Source organism: Calidris pugnax, unplaced genomic scaffold (assembly GCF_001431845.1).
Source record: "Calidris pugnax isolate Ruff unplaced genomic scaffold, ASM143184v1 scaffold398, whole genome shotgun sequence".
Classification (NCBI taxonomy): domain Eukaryota; kingdom Metazoa; phylum Chordata; class Aves; order Charadriiformes; family Scolopacidae; genus Calidris; species Calidris pugnax.
In genome coordinates this window covers 4,435,747-4,457,798 of record NW_015091280.1, presented here as the reverse complement: position 1 = coordinate 4,457,798, position 22,052 = coordinate 4,435,747, and the positions used below count along the sequence as shown (strand labels likewise).

At 43.4% G+C, this 22,052-nt stretch overlaps 1 protein-coding gene across 1 annotated transcript in view; it reads right to left on the bottom strand.

Annotated features, from left to right (window-relative positions):
- The window catches only part of PIK3CB (phosphatidylinositol-4,5-bisphosphate 3-kinase catalytic subunit beta), a gene marked incomplete at its 3' end in the record, with an annotated part of 94,469 nt that extends 72,759 nt beyond the window's left edge, over positions 1–21,710 (bottom strand). The window contains exons 1-2 of the mRNA XM_014960631.1: positions 21,649–21,710; positions 714–888 (exon numbers count right to left, since the gene is read on the bottom strand). The remainder of the gene's footprint in view (positions 1–713; positions 889–21,648) is intronic.
- Positions 21,711–22,052: the final 342 nt, after the last annotated feature.

Below are 22,052 nucleotides of genomic sequence, written 5' to 3'. Positions count from 1 at the left end.
CGGCGGGCGGCGGCCAATGGCGCCGCGCGGCCCCGCCCCTCCCGGGAGCTCCCGGGTCCCCTCTCCCGCCGGGGGGCGGCCAGCGGCCGCAGGGCCCTGCCCCGGGGGGGGCGGTGGCGTTTGGGGGGGAACCAGCCGCTTCCTAAAGGTTAAAAGAAGCAGTGAAAGAAAAGGGAGGTAGAATGTAGCCAGTAATGAAACAACTGAGTTTTGCACGCAGCTAGCCCCCTCCCCAGCCGCTGCAATCAGCACTTACACTCCCACCGCCTTTAAGGAGCGCAGGGCGAGGCACAGCCTGTCCTGTCCACATGCAAAAGGAGTATGATCATCGTGCATATTTTAACACCCCTACGCCAAAAATCATGCCGTATTATTAGTCTTGTCTAATTTTTCCTCTGTTCATCTTTCCAGTTATTCCAGTTCTGAAAACAGAAAGATGGATGGATTTACTTTCCCCTCAACTTCACTTACCAATGCTCAAGGCTCTAAAGATTCATTAAATTTGGATTAGAAGGCACCTAAGGGATGTTTAGGTGTTTGTTCCAAACCAACCAACCAACCACAGCATGGATTGACTGGAAATACATGGGAAGGACAAGCATCTCCCCACTTATTTCAGCAAACGTGATTTTTTGCACCAATGGTGAGCGTGCAAAGCAACATCTAGGCAAATCTCAGTGGAAGGGCAGAAGTTAATGAGAAACGTTGCCTACCGCGTGTGTCAGTTGCCTTCACACCCCGTCTGTTGTGTGTGCCAATTAATAGTTCCTCTTCCCGCTTTTAACCAGTTCTTTTAAGGCCACTGGGTACTACAGGCATGGTCTCTGAATGTCGTGCCGCTTCTTCACACCACAGGAGTGTGGTAACTTCACTTGACTTCCCTTCTTCCTGGAAAAGGAAAAAAAAAATAATTAACTGGTTTATCAGGCAAGTGCACAGATCATGCAAAGCCAGTGTCATCTCTGTGGATGGTGTCCTATTTACATTGAGCCGCTTGTCCCTTTTGTTTCAAGTTTACATTGCTGCTGAAATAATTTTCTGAAAAATAAGGCATTAATGAAATCCAGGAGCACAAAAAATCCCAGACATATAACTTTTCAAACCGTTCTAATACTTGTGGTTTCGACATTAAATATTCCAAATAGTCTTGACCCAGATATTCAAACCTTGGCTTGCTAGTTGGCCTCACTGATGACAAATGGTTCTGTGCCTGGAAAGGCTAGATAATGCTTTTTTAGAAAAGAGCTATTTACTCTGGATCTTGCAACATTAGACAGCTGTTCTACAAGATCCAGTGCAGTCTTTGTGAAATGCAAGTCAACTATGGTGCGAGTGATTCACTAGACTGAGCAGAGGGCTACAATCCAGAAAGTTCAGACTGTTTACTGCACTGCCATCTTCTCAATTGAACAGTGATGCCTTCAAGTGTCTGTCACGCATAAAGCCCCAAGCACTTAAAAAAAGTCTTGTACAGACAATTTCTGCTATATCTACAAATACACTTCCATGAAGTCTGCCCACAGAGTTTTCTGTAGAGTTGTAATCCTTGACTTCAAATTTCCTTTCAATTTTGTGTTTTAATGCCTCCAAATACAACATCAGTATTTAGCAACGGGAGTAGAGAGATCTCAATCAGTAATTATCAACATATTTCAGGTTATAGTTGACCAACTTGCATCATACTCATGTTCTTGTCATGCACGGTGTTGTTACGGATAGGGTATGCAATACAGAACTTGTCTTGAAACATCTTAAAGAAATGTTTTTATAGCCTACATGGCAGTGAAAAAACCCCAGACTTTAAATATAATTTTAATTTTCAATTTCCTTATCTTTAGATTCTCTTCCCACCCCCCTTCACAAAGCAACAAATGTTCTATTATTTCCCCCCCCCAGGCTATTGTTACATGTGTTCTCAGTATAACAAAAGGGTTTTGTATAAAAGGGCTGTATCTGAGTCATGTCTTCACATGTGAAACAGCTGTACACCTAGGGCACATTCTTGGCCATTTGAAAATGTGTCATTTTCAGCATTCTGGGTTTACGTTATTTTAGCCCTGTGCCACTGCGGTGATCAGAGGAAAGGAACTAATGCTCAAGTAGTCCATGTATCTGCAGACATCACGGAACTGTGGCAGCAGACCCAGACAGAGGGAGAAAGAACACACAAGTGGAAATGCCACGTGATGGATGTTTCGCCTGAAGTACAAAAAGCTGGTCGGAAAAAAAAAAATCAAGTTAGTAAATCTAAAGGACGATGATCCAGAACACAGAATGCTCACAGCAACTTGCGAGTGTGACACAATGGCAACATCTACAAACCAAATCAGCTCTGGGTAGTTAATGCACAAGAACATTTTGTAATGAATACAGAGTAACATGAGGACCTCTCATGAGTATTTCTTTTCTTAAAGAAAAAAAAAAAATACATTCAAAACTGTGTGAGCAAGAGTAGAGAGAATAATGGTCACTCTACACAGCACGGTCATTCCTTTATCAATGTGCTGCCTACTGTCATCCAAATAAAAGGCTTTAGAACATCTTGTGTATGAAAAATCTCATGACAGTCTCCTAAGTAGTCACTACAGGAAAGCCAGTTTGGATTATAACATTCAAAAAATAGCTTATCTGGAATTAACAAAACTTTCATCTCCCATTTTAAGTCCTTCCTTCACCTGTACTAGAAAAAAATATGTCCCTAGTAGCCTAAGGCAGTAAGCTGTTAGCATGTGGGGGACAGAATCTCTTGTTAGTCACTGAAATTTAAGAGGTGTTAATAACCAAATGAGTCATTTTGGTGTGACTATTTCAAGCCATATGTTTAGACAAAATAAATTACAACCACCAGGTTTAACTGTCAAAGCCTATGCTTAATCTCCTAAAAAAGAAATACTAAGAGATTTCCAAGGAATTTTATATGCTAAAAGTACGTTCACTATGTCTATACATGATTTCATGTGCTAGGTTAAGGTACTACAACACATATAAATGACGTGATAGACAAGATGTGGTATGTGGACGGCACGGTCCTGTAACACTCTCACCTGATAAATAAAAGCATCTCTGCAGGTGTGAGACCACTCTGTGAAACCAGGATGGCCGTCGCCACGAGGGCCTCTCAGGGTGCACCGATAAAGAGCTAATGGCAGGGTGCAAGACTCAGCGTAACACACCAGCTCAATTTTGTGAGCTTAACATTGCCTCAAAGGTGTTCTCTACAGTACATGGGTGTCTTTTCCTGCGCTTGCACCAGCGTGTGTGTCTATAATAAGCTTCTCTTTGTTTCTCACACTGGCTCCGGTGAAGGGGGAGGCAGCGGGACATAATGGACTGAGTGACATTCAGTACCAGACTGCAAATGCAGATGTCAGACAAAACGGATGCTGAATTTGGCTAATGAAGCTACAGCCTGCAGCAGGAACAAGCAGCTTTTAACAGTGCTTTGCTAAACCAAGTTATTTAATATCTGTAAAACTCAGTGGAAAAGTTCTCTGAGAACTTACAGCATATGTAGAGGAGCCAGAGAGGCAAACCCCTCTGCTATCTACAGCAGCACCTCAAAGAGCCAGCAGCACTGATACCCAAATATTCACCATCCTGGCCTTTCACTCTCCTGGTCCCCCTACCGAATTCGGTGTCTCTCGCTTTGAAATTTTCAACCCAACTTAAATGACGTAAAGCCACTTGAAATAGAGGGCCTCTTCCTCAGCCTCCCTGACCTCCCCTGGCCGCTGTACCACACCAGAAGCACCAGCATGACAGCTGATTCACCCAGCAGGGCAGACCCAGCCCTACTGGGAGTGAGTGGGCTCAGCTCCTTCCCCTTTTCCCCGCTCAGGCAAGCTGCGGGAGCCGGCATGAAGCAACAGGTCCGAGCTGGAAAGGGGCCTTAACCCACCAAAAGTTTCCTTCTGGAGCACCGGCTTTGCTTGTGATCCCACAGAGCACCACTGCTTCTCTTGGGCTCCCTAAATCTGGGGGAACTGGAAAGGAGAGTCCTTCTGTACTGAGGCTGCAAGTGTGCAGTCAGAGTTGGGAGCTGAACCCTCCTATCCTATGCCGTAAATCCACACCTAGAAGGCACATCGTCATAGTGCTTCCAAATCACAGAAACTCCATGATTCGGAGGGGAACTGGAAAGGAGAGTCCTTCTGTACTAAGGCTGCAAGTGTGCAGTCAGAGTTTGATTCAGGGCTCTGAGGCAGATACTTTTAAATGGTGGCATTCTTGATTGATTTATGCCAAATTCTATTGCAATAGAGCAGCATATTTTCTTTGATATCACTTATCTGTAGAGAAACTGGTTGAAAGTAGTTAATTGTCACCATACTACAGCAAATGGATGTGTAGTTACTTATTTTCTGCATCTGCTCATGGCAAACAGGGGCTTCTGGGTGTGGGCGCACTTTCCAAGATACTTTGTTCATGAGGCACGTGGACATCCATCTTATATCAGCCAGAGAAGATCAAAAAAACTGCTCCCAATTAGGAAGAGTTTACAAAGATCAACAGCATCCTGAAGCAGACATCTGACTTTGTTGCTACGTTCTCTCTTTATATAATAAATATCTCTACATAGTTCCTCATTTGTCCAATTTCCAAACACAGACTTTGCAAAAATAGTTCCATTCATCAATACAAAAGAACTTCTTTCATCAAAAAGCATCTTGAATAGCTAGTGCCTAATAGAATCAGGGCTTCTGTCCACATGTAACCTCACACACCACACAGGCAAGTCTCCCGTCGGCTATTATCTCCTCTGCCCACTTTATGGGTCTGACCTCATACCCAATATTAACACATTTTTGTAATAAAAAGCAGCACTGGCTTGTTAGAATTGCCAGATTTCAGATGAGGCACTGAGTTCCCTTGTGTTATTTCTGCTGAGTTTTCTAATCAAATATAAAGATCCCATGACACATTTTGACAAAAAGTAGGGCACAGCCGGCTTATTTATTCTTTTACTAAAAATAGGCTTCAATGTCCAGCAGGTTGTAATGTGTTAGATAGAAGCGTAATAGCTGCTCTACCTGCCTCGATACAGCTATACTACCAGTTCATCTCTGCCATATGCTAATTAGGAAGAGCAAGCATCAGGCTTCACAATTACATTAGTAGCTCCATTTTGTTAAAATGCTTACTAGGATTAGACTGTCCAACAATTGACGAGGCAATAAAATACCTTCTCATCCTTCCAGGAGCAGTTTCTGACACCCTTCCAAGCTCAGCGCAGCATGTTTCACATCTCTTGGGTTAATGGTGTATTACTGTTCTCAGCCAGAGGCAAAGACTAGGAAGAGATTTCATTACAGGAACTGGAACACAAATGGTTTAAAGAAGCCTGTACCTCTCCCACCTTCTTTGCAGATTAATTTTCTAGCTGGCCTTTTAGTTAAGGCTATTCTGCTAACAGAACAGGTATAACAACTGTGAAAAAGAATAATGATCACGTAGACTATTGAGTCTATCATGCTTTTTAATGACTATGGATATGAAATACACTATATTATTTCTGAATTTGGCCTCTCAGCAGACTTTCAATGGATGCTTTGTCAAGTTTGTTTAGAGAAGCTTATTGTCCAGTCACAATGGTGTAAGGCAGGGTTAGCAAGACTTGATTTTGTGAAGAACTGCCATAAGACAGAAAACACAGAGTCATCAGCCCCTAAATTACACCGATGTAGTTACCCTTTGAGTCAAATGCATTTAATGTGTACCTGCAGTCCACAGTGAGCATCACTTCTGAATCTGGGTATGTGCCATTTGCAAACCATGAAAGATTTGCTCAAAAACAAATACTTCTTTATCTCGCAAAAGTTATAGGTCTTGTGCAAACCAAAGAAAGAGATAAAAGCAAGTGTGATATATTATTGCTACCATAAAATACAGTTATTGCATTAACACTTCTCTAGCTCTTGGAAAAACACGATTACTTTAATCTCACTGATTATTACACGCTAGTAGAAAGCTAGTATATCTGTATCCATCTATACCTACATATCGGGGCAAACTGAAAAAGTTCATCTGAAATTTTAAAAATCAGTAAGCACAAGAAAAAGAACAAATACTACATGCAATAGCATTCCTCGAAAAATATCAAGTCTTAGCTACAGAGGGACTATTATTTTGAATCCCTATTTAACATCTCAGATTTGAATTTCTTCCCCCTGGTGAATGTATTACAATTTTAATACTACTTATGAGTTTCTATTTTTAAAAGAATTATCAAAAAAACATATATCTAGCAGTTAGGTATTCAAAAGGCATTTATAGATTTCTTATTAAGGATGTCTCAAGTGTCTAGAAGCCTCTCAAATACTAATTTATGAGCATCTAATCATATCAATGTATCTTTTGCTATAAAACTGTTCTTCTACACTAAGATCAGTGCAAACAGTCACTAAGACACAGTGAAACCAGTAAGAACCAAGAGCATTCAGTGCCCTGCTGGAACAAACAGAAACTCTTCCATCTCATGCTTTTATTGATTTAACGTTCCTTGATCAGGAGCCGTGAGTGTCCCCCCCAGAAAAACCAGCACTGTGACATTTCAGAACAGCACCCACAAATTGTTATCAGTGGGCACTGCACAAACAAGGCAGGAGAGACTCTGGGAATACTTCTAAAATGCCAGTACATAGTTGGAAGCAATACTCTGCACGACCTTTTGTTGCTAAACAATCCAGTCATCCTGAATCAGGAAGACTCATGTTATTTCTAGGAATTACATTTTAGACAGTTTCTTCGAGCTCCTTATGCATCATCTTCATTTTTAGTCCTCAATAGCTAATGTTACTAACTCTGGCTGGATGCCATAACAAAAAAAAAAAAATAAACAAACGTTGCAGCATAAGAGGAAAAGTGTATTATTATTACTTTCAAAACTTACAAATTAAGCTTGCGTTACTGTTTCAGAAACTCCATGCTTTGTGCTAAATGACTTTTTACAACTTTTCCAGGTATTGATTATCCAAATCAAAATAGATGTCTCTTTCACCCACTCTGTCTGGCAATCTATCACAACAAGTCTGAAAGCTTCATTTATATGACTCACACGCCTTTAGATTAAACACTATGCAAATGCTGCCAAGTCTGTATTTATCATAGCTTTGTCAGCGAAACAAATCATTCAGCAGGTGAATCATGAAATTACTGTCTGTGGGGATACTAAGTAAACACGGAGGGGAGCGGAGAGATGCCAGCTTAACTTCACGCTTCCCAATCTGATTCTCCTCCCCGTCTCCTTGGCTGTATCACTGTGACATCGCTAATACCAGCAGACAAACTTTTCTTGCCTTTTTCTCACCACGCAGCCCATTTGGCTGCAGTTCAGAAGGTCCTTTAGACACATCAGGAAAACTGAAGCACATGCTTAAGTGGTTTGCTCAGGAGAGAGTGCTTGCTGCGTCTGCCTCTCAGAGGGAAAGTGGGGTTTTGTTTCCAATACGAAAAGTGCATCCATTTAAATGGCTCCACCGTTTAGCGTGTGGCTCTCCTGCTTGGAGGGGACTCATAGGAGGTTTTTGTTGCAATTCTGCTCTACAGTGAAGAAAAACTGTCAGGATATCAGTGCTCAGAGAAGGGCTAGCCATCTGGACAAGGTTAGGTCACCTTCACAAGACAACACATTCCAGCAGTTCATAAAAATGTGGCTGAAGAGCACTTTTTTTATTCCCGGAATGTACCTCATTGCCAAAGAAGGTAGCTATGCTCACAAAAATATTCCATGGGGAGCAAACGAATTCTTCTGCAAAGCCATTCCTCCCTGCTCCACCCCAGCTGACATTACACAAGTTGAATAATGCATGTCAAGGTATTAAGTAACATGTAAACATTTCCAGTAAATGTTTCTGCTGCAGGCCTTGGCTTAACTGGTATTGCTTCCCTCTGTGATAGTGGAAAAATAACTTCCTCAGTTCTTCTGCACGTAAAGCTTAATATTAATGAAGCATTTCCTACCAATTACTGACTGGAATCTTCCTCATCCCCTATTTCCCAATATAGATTTTAAAACCCTTGAAAACTTACCTAATGAAGCCTCGCTCAGAGGTGTCCTTCTCTGAAAGGCTCTGACTGGCCCTGCAGCCCTTGCAATGGGGTAACCTCATGCCCCAAAAATATGACAGTTCTGGCAATACATTTAGGGACAACTGACAAATTCCATCTGGAAACAAGTTGGGTTCTTCTCATACTACCAAGAATGTTTTATAGGAACCTCTGGCTTCCCATGATGAATTGTCCAACAATATTCCCTCCCTTCCCTCTTCCCTCCCCCCCCCCACTTTTGAGATTATCTATTTTCACATATTTTTTCCGCAAGGGTGTGAGAGCACAGTGTTGGGAAGCCACAGTCCTTTTCAATCTGGCAGAGGAAATCCCCTTGGAATTTAGCATTGCTTTAGGCATGTGTACTGTTTGCACAGCATATGCCAGTAATTCCTTTTACTTTACTGTTAATGACACTTCACAACAGGGGCAAAAGCAGTTCTGAGCCAAGTAACCAAAAGGGGACCTGCTTAAAAGCTAAAATGTCACTGGGATGAAGAGGGGCTCTCGAATCACCTCCATGAGACTGAGAACCCTTAGTCCCAAAGGAGAGCCACCCAAGGAATTTTCTGGGATTTTCCACTGGAATTTGTACTTTCCCAAAAGGTTTTCTGTAGGAGAGACTGACCTAGGGTCAAGTATCTAAGGAACTCTCAGGAAACAACACCAAATTCCTCTCTGAAAGGCTCTTGGGCAAGAACTTCGAACAGAGCTCTTAGGTAGAAAGGTAAAGGCATGCATTTTCTATCACTTTTTCCAAGTATAAATTATTTCTTTTAAGGTCTGTTAGCTGCACAGGGCTAAGAGTTGTGTTGTTCTCCTTTGCCCAAGCGAATCATTTTCCCGCCAATCAGGCTTGCAGCCCAGCTGAGGACATGACACTGGCAGCGCTAAACATTGCTCAGAACCAAGGGTCTCACTATCCTGAAAAATCTTGATCAGTACACAAAGATGCTTGGAGAGGAGAGGAAAAAGCTCAACTGCTCTCCCAAGCTGAAGGTATGACAAATTAACACTGGGTTTTAACGTGGTTTTTATCAGAGTTCATAAGCGATGTCCTTAAGTGGAGTTCTCTAGCATAACAAGGCATAAGAATATCCAAAGAGCAGGAGATTAATAATCCGTTTCGGTGTTTACTGATCATGTGGCTCCAATACAACTTTTTGGAAGGCTGTCTTAAAGTGAACTTAGTTTCCCTGAGTTTTCTTATTGAGTTACGACAAGGCTGCTCCCAGAGACAAACTGCAACGAGTAAGAAACGTGCTCCTGCTTGGGCAATAAGTGGAAAGTAGAAATACTAGAGAACAACCTCCTTCAAGCCCTCTCTTTTCCCCAGCTTACAGCAGCAGCCTGTTTCCCCTAATCTTTCACATCTGCATAAGAAGCAATGGGTTCACAATACTGAGTATCACAGCTCCCACCCCAAGGCCACCAGCTCTTCCCACCTCTGTATGGTAACTGCAGAACCAGTACCAGTGACTGCTCAAAGAAAATAAAGCGGGGGGAAACAGCAATTATGGCCAAATCAGCTCAGAGTAACATGAAGACTATTGTGCACACCTCAGTAGCTGCTGTGGGCCTATTTTTATGTCTGGGCCCATCAGGACAGGCTCAAAGCAAAAACTATGCCAGAAAGAGCCTGCCCTGCTCAGAAAATCGTTTCCATCACCGCAGCAATAGTTAATGATTGCATTGCAGCTATCACAGGAATGCCACTGCTCAGCGAGGAATGTTTTGAAGAAAGATTTTTGAATGCTACTCCCCTGCTGCTTTTAGTTCCCCCACAGAAGAGGAACTATTGGAAAGACCGAACCATCCGCAAACACCTTTGGAGAAAGCTCTGGCTGGCCATTCCTGCTTTCCTAAGAATGAGTAACTCACTGCATTCTTTATTCTTCTTTATACTGTGACATACCCTTTTTTTGGTGAAAGACTAGTAAAACCACCGATTTCCAGACTTCCAAGAACTTTACTGCCAGGGCTAAGTGGAGTCTCAGAAAGACCAGTGGCTTCTAGGCTTTTCAAGAAATTCTATTCAACTGAAAAGCTGTTTGTTTTTCAGTCAGGGCACCGAGGGCACCGAAGCTCAGGTATAAGCTCCCTATGCAGGGAGGAATGTGATGACAGCAAAAGAAAAGCATTTGCACTCTCCTTTTTCCCCTCCACCCGCCCATCACCATGCAATTTTCTGAGCAGGACAGGCTCTTTCTGGCATGGCTTTTGCTTTGTGCCTGTCCTGATCAGCCCAGACATAAAAATAGGCTCACAGCACTTCCCGAGGTATGCACGACAGTCTTCATGTTACTCTGATCTGATTTTGCCATGGTGGCCACAATTGCTTTATTTTCTTTGAGCAGTCACTGGTACCAGTGCTGCAGTTGTATCTTAGGCACAAACAAGAAATGTGTCCCCCAAACTCTTGTCTGGGGGGCGCCGGGGCAGAGGTGTGTGTCTGCCCCAGCCTCCACACCAGCATCCCAGTGCCTGGGATGAAACAGGACCTGGTACTGCAGACAGAGAGAAGAGGGGCTTTCCTGATGGGGCTTATTGCTGGGCACATCACACACACACAGGTGTATATAATCCACACCTTCCTGCTACTTCACACCAATTTGGCCCTCTATCTTTTCATACACTGAAGAAATGACAGCCCTCAGACTGCCATCCACCAGAACCCTGTATAAAGCAGTGTGTGGCAGGACTGCAGCTGCACAGCTCTCTTTGCACAAGTCAGTACACCGCAGCCTGCCAGGGAGCTGGGAGCAGGCTCATTATCCAGCAGATAACGATGACTACGCAAGGCCAAGACTGGATGGCAATGAGAGCCCATCCACATTTGGCATATGGAAATGTTTGCATACCTGTCTACCCGTAGATGTGTATCCTTACTGCCGTAAGCTAACTCCCAGGGCTCCGAGCAGAGGAGTTTGACAAGCCTGTTTCAGCTGCAGTGATCCATCTTAAACTGCAGCGAGCTGCTACAGCAAAGCAGTGGGGGAACGCCAGCAAACGAGAGCACACCGCCTTTAACCATCCCATGGATAGCCAACAGCATTTCTAATGCCACCATACTACTGGCACAAACACAGAATCCTTTAAACTGAAACTTCACACACATCCCTCCCTTATCATTAAACTATATTTAAACATTTTTTGCCAAGTACAATTTCCAGATAGGGTCAATCAATTACCGTGTACACTAGAGGGGTGTTTCATGATGGCAAAAAAGTGCCAAGTATCAACTCTCATGCACCTTAAAAATGCCATCTTTGTTCTTGAGCACCATTAAAAACAAACAGATCCAACACCTAGAATGACCACAATACAGAAAAAGAAATCTTCTCTATAGTAGTGAAAAAGAAGTCTATTTGTGAAATAACTGCCCGTTAAATTAACAAAAAACATCCTTGCCAATTTCTTCATGCAACATAATGAAAACAACCTCTTAAAATGCCATATTTTAATATTAGTGCTTTCCTCTAATAATTTAACTTTAAGATGTATACTTAACCTTTAAATCTTGACTCTAATGCTAAATATTCCTTTGAGAAAAAGTCTTGAGTAAAGTATTAGAGATGCGTATCTCATCTCTTCTAACCTTAGTCACATTTCAAACTACCATTTTTCACAGATACATGTTATAAAAGAAATACAGGTAGATACGGAAAATGAGGTCCTGTTACAGGATGTTGGGTTTTCTATCAAAGAATATGCCATTTACACTTTGTGGCTTAATCACTTTACACAAACCTAAGTATTGATGATGTTCAGCTAAATTACCATTTACCATAAACATACCATGAAAAACCGAGCATGATTTTCTTTTGTTGTTTTCTCTCCTTCCCCCACGAGGACAGCTGAGGGAATAGACACGCACTTCTATAGCAGCTTGGCCATGTGAACTCTATTAAAAACCTGATTACTTCAAGTTGTTAAAGATCAGGTGATAACCTCCCTCAAAAGATGAAAAAATATGCATAGCCTCTAATTAGTATCTGATATAGAAGTGGGGCTGTTGCACTGTGTAAACCCTGAATTAGAATAATAATGTAGGGAGACTCAACAAAAGATGCTCTGTGTTTCTCATTACAGCTGGTAATAACTGCTCCGGGGGGGCTGCCCCTTCCAGCCCTGGAAGCACCCAGGGTGTTGGGCTGGTGTAACACTGCTATTCCACATCCTGCCTGAAACACAGCATTTTGAAGTAAATCCTTCTGGGCAAACTCTGCATGAATCGGACTCCCAATAAGATAACTCTTAACGCAATATCCAAGCGCACGTCCTCGGGGAGCGGGTGCAGCTGTGGCACTGCCTGCCGACTGTCACACACCTCAGCTGTCAAAACACTGCTCCTCCCAGACTTGGCCCTAAAAACGAGTTCCCTCTTCTACCTGGCATTTCGCAATGATGGGGACAACGTGCTGTTGCAGCCCATACACATCGCCAACGCACGCAGGAGCAAACAGCTAATCTGCATATTAGCAAAGTGCCTCCCGCTCAGCAAATGATGGCATGCAAAGGCACCAGGATTCGATTTAAGGCTCCTCAAGTCAGAAGACTACAAATGAATGCCTGTGTAACGAGTTTATTGCCAGTTCTGCATTACTGCGGTTGCTTCACTCGGGCTCTTTGACAGGCAGTGAGATACTGAGTATCTTAATTAGCAATCTGCCTTTTTAATGCACAGAAAAACACAATTTGTTTCGCGCTCTGGGTCTGTAATGATCGATTCCACATACCCACACGTAACCTTACCCGCGCGAGCAATCCTGCTGAGTTCAACCATCCCTCCAAACCAGTCTGTGCTCAGCACGTCAGGTTCTGTACATTTAGCCCTTTTCCAATTCATCCCATTTGTTTATAGCTTTTCCATCTAGTTGACTATGATTTTCCAAGGTTTCAAATCCACCTTTTTCCTTTCAGTTTTTCCTATCTGATGTACATTGTAATGATATTAAGGGGAAATTTATTAAAGAACTAGCTTAACTCAATTTCTTTCCACAGTGTTTCTCCAAACTGGCTGGCTGAGCGTGACCTTTTCAAAGATACTTGGCAGAAGCCTGTCATTTGTCAAGTTATTTTTCCAATTTTTGTCAATGTGAGTTTTAAAACTGGTTTCAAATGATTTTTGTTACATCAGATCAAAAAATACTCTCTAGCTGAGCCACCATCTTCTAGTCTAACCTCTTGAAACTGCAGGAGACTAAAGAAGTACACAGTGGAAAAAACACACAAAAGTCTGGTTTGTGGCCAAAATTCCACCTAGACGTAGAGCAGGAGGGGAGAAAAATGACATCTCTTGAACAGTATTTCCCAAGTGTTCATTAAGAATTATTTACTTTATTAATGTCAAATCAACAGGAGTCTCAAATCAACAATGCTAGATGTGGGCTTGATGAAATCTGTTGAAAACATAATGAGACATCATCTCATTCTGCTGCCCTACCACCTCCAATAAGTTATATGTCCATGGCACATGCAGAAAAAGTTGCTTGTTTCTTACAATTTTTACTAATCCCCGATTGGTGTGTTGGTTCCAGATGCCAGGGTGGAATCGGGAGACCAGTTCAAATATCTTCTTATAGTTGCTGCTAAATCGTAACTATTTTAAAAGATTGAGTATGACAGGTCAAAGAGAGGAACAAAGAGTTTTATTCATGGAAAATCCTACTAGCCTTCAAAGCAAGTCATATGAGATATATGAATACATATATTTTTATAGCTCGTGCCTAAATTAGAAACAAGATTAAAAATCTCAATGTCCCTCATGAACTCCTTCCCTTCTCTCTACACTCTTCTATTCATTTTGGGTGATACACTGTCCTCTTTCTTTTTTTTTTCTCCTCTTACCCCTTCTTGTCCATTGTCTCATTCTTCTCATCCTACTGCCTCTTGACTTCATGTTCCCTTGTAACCACATGTTGGGTTTAGAGATGTGACGCACAGAGTTCTGGCATTTTGGAAAACTGGCAATTCCCAGCTAAGAAAAGACCTTCCCATCCTGCCTCCCCCAAACAAGCCATTAATAAAAAGCACAGGAGGATGAACAAAAACCAAACAGCAAAACTTCAGACTGCTTAAAATTATGGTGTTACCTCTCCTGAGCGTTTCCAGTTTAAAGCTGTCATCCAGCTACACTCCAGAAGCCAGCAACAGATGCACCTTAAACTGTCCAGGTTCTAGAAAGTACACAGAAACCACAACAACACAACAGTGCTAGAGATCCCAGGGGACAGTGCTGCCTTCTCAGGGCACACCTGGACTCATCAGCCTTGCTGCAGATTCCAGTTATTTTATCTCAACCAACCTCTCTGTGCCTCCCCGTAACTGCCTCAAAACAGCTCTAGTAACAGAATACTCAATAACGGGGCTGACGCTTGTATCTTAGAGGTGAAGAAAATAAGAACATCCCATGTGTGCCACGTGCTTCTGTTGCTATAATGTGTTTTCACAAAGCTCAGGAGCTTCACAAAGTCCTTCTGGCCGGCAGCCTGAGCTCTGCCACCCACCACTGCCCAAGAACCCAAGCGTCCCTGTGACGCTCCGGCCAGCGAAGGCAGACAACTGAGACAACTGAGGTAGAACTGTGTGGAAAGAGTCTTCTTTCTGGTTCACTTACCACCATGACACATTTCAGAAAACAAACCCAGTGTATGTCCCTGCTGCTTCACTTTTCAGGTGTCTTCTCTGTCTGGGAGGTTCTGTTCTGGATCAGAAGGCTTTGGCGCTGTCTTCTCTATTCATTATGTCCTCAATCCACTATGAAAGGTGGACAGTCTTGTGGGAACACAGTCACTACCAGCCCCTTCAGCTTCCTCAGACACTGGTACAACAAGGCTAACGACACTGTGGTTCTGACAGCACAACTCTCGGGGACGAGGACAAGCGGTGCACGTGCACCCAAATGTCAATATTCAAACCAAATGGTAGCCCCCACATGTAGGGGAGACAAATAATCCATTGATATCCCAGCACTGAGTACAAAGACAGAATCTAGCTGTCCTAAGCAAGCTATGTTCAAATATACTTCATAACAAAGCAAGAAATCCGCCAATTTAACACAGTTGAGATGAATGAGAAAAATTGTCAGGGGCAAAATTGACTAGGAAAAAGGCCATTTCCTCTCCCTCTGACTTTTGGAACTAGACCAGGACAAGCTAACTGGGTGAGGCAGAAGCACTAGCCATTCAACCAGCTGAAGGGGGTGGGGGGAGAGAAAAAAAAAGAAAATTAAAAAAAAGAAAATGAGTGAAAACCATTTCCAAATGAATACTTAGGGCCATCCAGACTGGGCAGCTATGTTAGAAACCACTTTTGCGCACTTGCAGAATTAAAGTTTTGAAGTCAACCAGGGCAGTCATTTTCTGAGATGCAATAAAATACAAATAGTGACTTTTGACTTTGAAAGAAGAGATAATGAGAGAGAGAGAAAGGCAAACTTCTAGCTGGATGGAAAACTCTGGCTACACAGACAGCAGCCTCTAAAAGAGGCAGCCACTCAGATTTAAATCCATGTACAGAACAGAATTCAAACCAGACAGTTAAGTATCCCTAAGTGATACCAACTACTTTATTGGTAGATATAAACAAGTTTACAGCCTCAGAAGATTGCAATCTCTGTTGCCATACAGGAAAGGAAAATCGTTTCTTTTAGAGGAACTCAGAGTTGCTCAACAAAATTAATCTTCTAAAACAGGAAATCCCTGCCACACACAGGTGGAACTATAATACACTGGCTGTGCAGCTGGGGAACGTGAAAAATGGGATTTCCGTGTTTCCATCTCACCCACCAAAAACAGAGCACAAATACTGTAGGTAAAACCTGCAGCTGAAAAATAGAGGGGGAAAAAACCCCACAATCAAGTAAAAAAGTTGAAAGGAGGACTGTAAAAGTCACTTTAGTGACTCATAAGAAAGTTCAGTATTAACTGAGGTTTGAATAGGGCAAAGGAATCCTGTATTTTAGGAAACAAACTTGAAAGGATATTTTACTGACTTCTGAGGTCATCTGCACTCCTGAAGGAGCCCTGTAATGCATAGTGACACCACCAGTTCTCTCAGCAATCTCTTTATTCTCTATAATTGGTATTTTGAAATACAGTTTACGCTGCTACTTGCTGGACCACATCACAAAAGATGACTGGCAGGATAGACATTTCTTTGCCATTGAAATCTTACTTGGGTTAAAAGTCAAGGCAAGAAACAGACATTCGGTTTTAATATTTACTTGTCTGCAGCATTTTAACTGGCATGTAAGAAAAAGGGATATAAACAGTTATTTGCATTGCTTCACATTTCTGTGTTTCTAATTGGAAGCAAAAAGAGTGAGGGACACGTGGAGATGGTGCATGTTGTCACCGGGTGTTGGGTATGCCCTGGACTCTGCTTTGAACACTAAGGCTGTGTTTAAGTTCAGCTTAGGACAAACAAGATTTTTTCATGGCAGTTTATTTCAAGTGCCACAAAGCCATTTGTACCAAAAGATCAACAGAGAGTAGATTTCAGTGGAATTTAAAAAAAAAAAAAAGTTGTCTACAATGAAAACAACTAACACAAACAGCAGCTAAAAAAAAAAAAGTTGTCGACAATGAAAACACTAACACAAACAGCAGCACCAAAGCTTTGTTTAGACTAGGGAAAATCCAGTAAGTGACTGATAAGGAGCTGTAAGGGTGGGATACCCAAAGGTATGTTTTCATCAGAAGAGCAGTGCCTCATTATAAAACAACCTGAGTACTTCTAACCCAATGAAGTGACCATCATTCATCTGATGCCCCAAAACAAGCGAAACCAGATTATTTTCCTTTAACTCCAGACATACTATCACCACACCCTCTCTCTGAGGGAAAAAATAAATGTATTTATTATTAATAAAAATAACACTATAGGGGCACAACCTTTCCTATCGAAACCAGATTATTTTCCTTTAACTCCAGACATACTATCACCACACCCTCTCTCTGAGGGAAAAAATAAATGTATTTACTATTAATAAAAATAACACTATAGGGGCACAACCTTTTCTATAGATACACACAAGTAACTCTCTATTTAGACTATTAGAAGGCTAACTTTTTGCACACAAACATTTCAGTCGATATAAGAGATGGGTATTCATGTTATCATGTTATTTTCTCATGAATTTATGTTTTATTGCTCCATTTTCAAAAGTATGGTACAGTATGGTACTGCACAGCAAATGCATGCTTGGAAACAACATGAATACAGGCAATGGAGGCAGTAAAATGAGTAAGATTACACAGCTGGTCTTTTGTTTCAACCTGGTTACTAGTTTCAGCAAGAAACTAATATATATTAACCAAAACAAACATCCACCAAAACCACAAAAGCCAATGTAATGCTTCACGTATGCTGATAATATTACATCAGAGCTGTGAGTAACCCGCCAAAGGAGGCTGTAGGTAGATCAAAAGTGCAAGCTGGTCCAAAATACACATATCCTCTTCACCACCAAGTCCATTCTCAGTCTGGCCTCTGTGATTCAGGCTGCTACACTCAATATTGCAAGGAAACACATAGGACCAACTGAAAACATTTTCCTCCTGGCCGTGTCAGTGAGGGAGGGAGCTTAATTGATGGATAAGGCAAAAATTATCTGTGATTTAACAGACATGTTCTTCCTCTTAAGATGAACTGGTAAGTCACAGAATTAAATGTAAAGTTACTTTACAGTGTTGAGAAAACATCATCATGTTTTGCTTTCTACAAGATGAAATTAAAGCCCTGGTTTTGGTCACTACATTAAGTAAGGGGGAAAACTGTATTTTAAATAAAGAGCTATCCTAAATTCCTGGCAAATTACAAGGTCTGGGTCAGCTCTAAAAGGAATTTGTGTCAGCTGGAAAAGGGCATCTATGTGAAAGATCAATCATGAAAACCAACCTCTTTAAAAAGTAGAAGTAATGCTTGTTGAATTTATCATCACCTGCAAGACTGGTTATGCTAATAATCCTTCACATTATGCCAAGTAGGCTGAAAATAATTAATAGTTCACAAACAACCTTCCCACAGAAGTTTCAGTGCCTGTGTTGTTTTGACTGATTACAGTAAATAAAAAAATATAATCCCAAACATTCAGGCCTTGAACACAAATTCCTCACACCTGAGGAACTTCCATGAATAATAATAATAAACCTGTCATACGGCATTACTTTATCAGGGTAATTGAGTTCCTGGGTCACACTATCACTGGGGAATTTCGGTCTCACTGGTCACAACTCTGTGTTGAAGTCCATCCTGTCCACAAAATGGAGAAATTGATTCAATTCATACACACAGGGGTCCTGGCCCTGGCTCCGCTGAGCTGCCACAAATGCTTAGGAGTCAGAGGGCGAGAACCAGGGTACTGTGATGCCTTCAAAAAACCCCCAGAGCTTAGCTGGTGTGGTATTTAGGGGGTACTCCTCAAACCCCGAAGGCTATCCATCTCACTGCTCAAGCTTTTTCCTCCTCTTGTCTGAACCAGCTGCGAAACAATGGTCAATTGGAAACATGTCTCAAGGCAGCAACGAGGAATGTCTGCAAGGACACGGAACTGTGAGAGGGGATGAAGAGGAAGAGAAGGAAATGGAGAATAAAGCAAAAGGTGGAAGTGAGGAAGGTCAGAAGGTTGTTTATACATTTACAATATCTCTAAAATAAAGTTACACCCTAGAGATGCAGGTGGCAAACTGATCTCATTAGAAAAACCACAATGGTTCAGAGACATGGTTCGTTTTTGCCAAGGATCCCATTTGCAGCATTGCTCATACCCAGATGTTGCAGAGGAAGGTTCCCAGCCACACTGTCTGACAGACTTAAATGTGATTCCCACAGGGCAGAAAAGTTTTGCTGAAATTCACCACCAGGTGAGAGAAATATTAGGCAAGGCAGAAAATATGATCCCCTATTCGGAACACAGCATCCACAACCATAAACTTATGAACCTGTTCATGATATTTTTCCCTGAAAACAGCATCCCAGCAGAACTCCCAGGCCCTACAAACTTCCATATATGCCTCAAAAGCGTGGAAAATAAACCTGGCTACTCATTGCTCTGTTAACCTAGGAACTAGGCAACTAGTGTCCAAACAGTACAAAATCCACCAAGGCATGAAAGGGACTAGTATTACCACATACACCAGGCAGGCTTTTGGAGCGAAGGATAAAGATTTATACATGCCACCTACTCCTTGGGAAGAAAGTGCCCCAGCGGGATGACGTGGCAGTCAGCGTTTAACTCCGGGATGCTGTCAAGGCGAGAAACGGACAAGACCGACTGCATTCATTTCTCATCCCTCCATTAATATTGGATCTTAATAACTGCTGCCTGGGGCTGCTCAAAAAAATCCCATCATGATGTTTTTCTACTGAAGACTGTGGCTTTCTCCAGGGGGATAAAAAAAAAAAAAAGTTTCCACTAAAAGCAGAAAAAAAAAAAAAAATAAAAAAAGGTTTCCACTAAAAGCGCTCACTCTAGTATTTTATTTCTAAAAACACAAGATCTACTACTACCTTTTGTTTTCCAACAAAAACTTGGGTTTGAAGCGGTGCCTCACTAGAGCTGTGGTTCAGTCACCCTGGATGCACCCTCCAGAGCACACCTCCCACGGGGCGGTGTGACATCACCCAAAGGGGAGATGATGACACATTGGGCAGATACAGCCCAGCCAGGGACGCCAGTCTGCAGTTGAGTCAAAGCTGTCAACCAAAAGTATCCAAAACTTTAAAAAAAAAAAATATACAGCAAGTGTTGGCGAAAGTCACGTGCTTTGCTTTAAAATTTTCTTTAATACAAAAGTATCCAAAACTTTAAAAAAAAAAAAATATACGGCAAGTGTTGGCAAAAGTCACATGCTTTGCTTTAAAATTTTCTTTAATATATCTGGTGATCAGGTCTGTTCCTCATGATTTCTGAGGAACCTTGAAGCTGCCACTGCTACACCAGGACACAGGAGACCCCAATGGTAGAAGCCATAGACTCTTCCCATGCTTGGGAATTGCAAGTAGTTTGCTGTTCCTCCTCCATTTCTTCCCCTCCTCAAGCATGGCAGCTCCAGCACCTGTCTGCTCTTAGTGCCAGCAGGGACTAAGCTCACCAGGGAACAGTGTACATCGCCCTGACAACATCAAAGATTAACTCACTGATCTTTAACATACAAAACCTGTTACTGGAACATCGCATTCAAATATTAGATGGAGATTCTGATCCCAGAGCAATGGGTAGCCCATAGTGCCTCAGTAGCTGTCTGAGCTCTCCTACTGGGTGGAATGTTTGCAAGAAGTAAATCCAAGTGCACACATGTGTGGGCAATCCAGGCTCAGCCCTTATCAGACCCCTCCCAGTCTGCTTAAGTCATCGAGTCAAATAACCTCCAATATGTTACTGTTGCCAGTAAAATACAATAGCCTGAAACTGAAAATAACTCTGGTCTACCAAGACTTCAATCCGAGGGACAAAGTCACTGGTAATTCTGAGACCACTTTCTATGATGAGACACTGATTGCCTCATTGCTCCAAGCGAGCAGTTTAATTGGAACAGAAAAACAGGGTGATTAATCACAGCTAAGGAAAACACCTTGCTACAGAAGACAGGCAATGTTAATGCTTTACATCATTAAAAAAAATTTGAGGTTACCGCTCAGGACAGCGCATGTGGAAAACATTTAAGGAAAAAAAGATGAAGTGTTCTTTAATTGGTGAATTCTTCCTATTAACGCCCTAAACGGTTTGACACAAGCTGGCAGGCAGGAGGTGTGAGCCTCAGACACGCTGCCAGCCACGCTTCCCCACTCCTGCCAGCTGCCAGACCTTCTTGGGGTTTGCAAGTTTCCCCACTGGAGGCCTGTTCCCATTGCTTTCTGGTAAATTATGCTCTGTACTCTCATCTCCTTGGCTTTTCATTCTTTTATGTTTGTTCAGGTTTGGTTTGGGTGGGGTTTTTTTCCCCTCCTTCTGGTTTCTTTTTGATGTAGCAGCAGCATCTGATCTTTTTCAATCTCAACCCCTCTTCTCATGACCCCACTCTCCCCCCAAAATGGGAAGAGACCCTAGAAGCACCTCCAGGGAGGAGGGATTCCCCTCCTGGGGATGCACCGCCGTGAAGGGCTGGGAAGCCGCTCAACCAGCATCCTCCAAGTGGGACAGAGGAGCTCCTCACCAGATGAAAAAGCCCCAGGCGCCAGCGAGAGGGAAGGGACCGCACCGGAGTGCACGGAGCCGGGAGCCAGGACGGAGCCGGCTGTTGGGGAGCCGGGGCAGGGAGGAGCTCGGCTCTCCCACCGCAGAAGCCCATTCCCGGCCGGGAGCAGCCAGGGCAGGGGACCGGGCTGTCCCGAGCCCCCAGCCTGGGCTCTTCCTCAGCCCGGAGCAGCGCCGTCCCCGCCGTCCTCGGCCGGGGAGAGCTCGGTAGCAAAGTCCAGCGCCTCCGCCGCCCTGCCCCGGACGGAACCCAGCCGCGGAGCGGAGCCGCTCTCCCAGCTCGGTAAGGCTCCGGGACGGGCGCGCCCGCCCAGGGGCTCTCAGTCCCGGGAAGGGGTTGTGGGGGGAGGAAGGGAAGGCAATAAAATGAAATAAAGAAGAAAGAAGCCCCGCTGTCCTACCGGCACCGCGTCTCCCGCAGGCTCCCACCGACAGGGCGTCCCCGGCAGCGCTGCCCCGCAGCCCGCTCCGCCCCGCGGCCGCCGCCTCTTCCTCCTCCTCCTCCTCAGCCCGGCCCCGAGCCAAGCCACGTTGGGACACTGGGTACCCCGGGCTGCGGCGGGGCTCCCGGCACCCTGTTCCCCCCCGAGGGGCTTCGGGCCAGGTCCTTCGGGCTTTTTCCCAGGCATTAGCACTTTTGGGGGGCGGCGCTGCCTGCCTGGGGCACCCCAGGGCCAAGGGGGGTCCCGCGGGGCGCTGCCAGCATGTCACTGCCCTGCAGAGGTACCCCCAAAGGGCAGGTTACCCTCACCCTGGGCAGGAGAGCAGGCAGCCCCCAAAGTTGACAAGTATGGGTTTTTTTTTT